The following is a 3,589-nucleotide window of genomic DNA, read 5'->3' as shown; positions in this document are numbered from 1 at the left end:
CTTCTCTCTCTCTCTCTCTCTCTCTCTCTCTCTCTCTCTCTCTCTCTCTCTCTCTCTCTCTCTCTCTCTCTCTCTCTTTCTCTCTTTCCCCCTCTCTTTCTCCCTCCCTTTCTCTCTCTCTATTCCCCTCCCTTTCTCTCTCAGTCACACATATACACTCGCAGAGGCGAATACACACACAGGCATCCCCTCTACACACATTCATTTATAATTTACGTATGCTCTGGTGCTCTGTTTTAACAATGACTCACGTTACGTCTTGCTAGGAATTTCTACGGGTGTACGAGCGAGGAAGACATTATTGTGTCTTGCTTGGAGTTGGAAACGACTATAGTTCGTGGCTGAATGGAAATACTTTCGCAAAGATAGAAACGCACACTCATGCGCTGATATATATACCTATATGCATCCAACTGTCTCTCTCTGTCTCTCTATCTGTCTTTAAGTTTGCTGGTTTGTCTGTATGCCTTACTCTGTGTGTGTGTATGTCTGTCTATCCATATATCTTTCTATCTATATGTATGTATATATTCATGTATACACACACAGACACACACACACACACACACACACACACACACACACACACACACACACACACACACACACACACACACACAATAATATAATATATATATATTATGATAATAATATATATAATATAGTATAATATAATATATATATAATCATATATATATATAATAATAGAATATATAATATATATATATATATATATATATATATATATGAATATATAATATATATATATATATATATATATGAATATATATATATATATATATATATATATATAATATATTATATATATTATATATGATGTGTGTGTGTGTGTGGTGTGTGTGTGTGTGTGTGTGTGTGGTGTGTTTGTATCTAATATAATATATATATATATATATATATATATATATATATATTATATATATATATATATATATATATATATATATATATATATATATATATATATAATATATATATATATATATATATAATATATATATATATATATATATATATATATATATATATATATATATATATATATATATGCATGCATGCATGCATATGCATATATATGCACACACATGCATCCATATATACAAATATGCACATACACACACACACAAACTTATATACATATATATATATATATATATATATATATATATATATATATATATATATATATATATTATATATATATGGATGTATGTATGTATGTATGTATGTATATATCCATTTAAAGGATGGCACAAAACCTTTCGACCTTCACACGAATCGTTCCCTTTCTCCTCCGAAGTCTGTTTCATCTACCATCTCCCCCCGCCCCCCTCTCCCTCTTTCCCTCGCAGCTGGGGATGATACACATCCACACCGGTCGTCGCGCACCATCTGCAGCCCCGATATATAATGAACCATCTGCCTCGGGCCTTTAAGGAAGAGTCGGGAGCGCCACCTGTCTGCCACGACTGTCGCTGCATTGAATAAGAACTTTGGGTTAATGACTCCGCCCGCTGGTAAAGAGGGTGCGTCGTCAGAGGTCGTTGATTTTAAGGGTTGAAGAATATGGTAATTGGGGTTATTGTCTTAATGGCAGAGTAGAGATTCTGGCTCTCTGTTGCCGGAACGAAAGAGTTTAATGTGAACTGGGGGTTGTCATGGGTAGGGATTTGTCGTTATATTATTGTGACGATATGAAAAAAAAATAATAATGCAAATTGGCCTCACTGCGCTAATAGTGGGGTTGAGATAAATGTTATTTATCTATTTCGATAGAATAATAATAGAAATAGGATTATTTTATATCCTTTATTTTGTACCAGGATTTAAGCTGTCGTGGATGATGATTATAAAGAAGATGATGAAGAATATCTTGTACTGATGGTGAGGTGATGAGCGAAATGAATAACTGATAATGGATAAGGTTTATAAAGATAACAATGATAACAGAAATAATAACAAAACAATTGTAATAATATAAGTGATAACAGGGGTACTGCTGCTGTGCTGATTTTGATGATGATTATGATTATAAACAACATCATTATCATTATTATTGTTATTATTATTGGTGTTGTTATTATCATTATTATTATTATTATCATTATTATTATTATTATTATTATTATTATTATTATTATTATTATATATTATTATTAATTATTATACATTATTATTATTATTATTATTATTATTATTGTTATTATTATTATTATTTTATTATTATTATTATTATTATTATTATCATTATTATTTTTCTTATTATTATCATTATCATTATCATTATTTTTATTGTTATTATTACTATTTTATATATATACTATATATTGGTATTACCATTACCATAATCCATCATTACCATCATTATTATTACTGTTGTTGTTACTATCATTACTATTACCATTATTATGAGGATAATATTTTTTATCATTATCATGATCACTATCATTATCATCATTATGATTGTAATTATTCTTATTCTTCTTATTATTATTTTTCTTCTTCTTCTTCTTCTTCTTCTTCATCTTCTTCTTCTTATTATTATTATTATTATTATTATTATATTTATTATTATTATTATTATTATTACTATTATTATTATCATTATCATTTTCATTGATATCATTTTTGTTATTATTATCATTATTATCATTATCATTATTTTTTTTCAGTGTTATCCTTCTCTGTTATCCTTATCATCATCATCATCACTATCATTTACATTGTTATCCTCATCTTCATCATCATTCTCATTCTCATATTTTCTCCTATTTTTTCTTAGCACCATCACCGCGATTACTATCTATCATCACGTTATTTACCATAATGAATATGAATTTCATAATCATGAATGTTATCTTTATAGCCCTTATTGCAAAGGATAATGATGAACATCCTTATCACCTCTTATTGTTTATCTCCTTCTATTCCAACATTTATTAGTCCTGTTTCCGTGCACTCACCCACTACCGTGAATTATATTTATCTGCCATATGTTGACGTTTTCGGATATCGCAAAAAAGAAAGAAAAAAAAAACTCCTAGTTATCATAAGTTGAAGTTCACTCACTAGTCCATGTCTCACTAGCCAATATCTCGCTAGTTCCCTGCCAAGTAGATGTCAGCTTTATTTTTTCTCCTTATTGTTCTTGTTCGTGTTCTTTTTCTTCATCATCATCATCATCATCATTATCATCATCATTATCTATCATCATTATCATCATCATTATCTTCATCATTATCATCATCATTATATTTTTCTTCCTTTCCGACGCCAATCATACACCTCTAGCCATGACCACAACCCAAATGGTTTTATAAATATACGGGATTACTGAGGGGGATTCTGTTAGTATGGGACAAGGTAACACCTGTGTAGAGAGATGCTTTAAGGATTGTAAAAAAAAGGAAAACAAAACATAACACACACACACAAAAGAAGAAGAAGAAGAAGACGAAGAAGAAGAAGAAAAATGCTTTCAGTTATATTTTAATGCAAGAGAAAAATATAAACAGACGAAAATGTTCTAAAATCACATTCTGTCACATACCAGAGACTGCCTGGCTAA

This window comes from Penaeus monodon, chromosome 4 (assembly GCF_015228065.2).
Source record: "Penaeus monodon isolate SGIC_2016 chromosome 4, NSTDA_Pmon_1, whole genome shotgun sequence".
NCBI lineage: Eukaryota > Metazoa > Arthropoda > Malacostraca > Decapoda > Penaeidae > Penaeus > Penaeus monodon.
Note: the sequence above shows the minus strand (reverse complement) of the source record.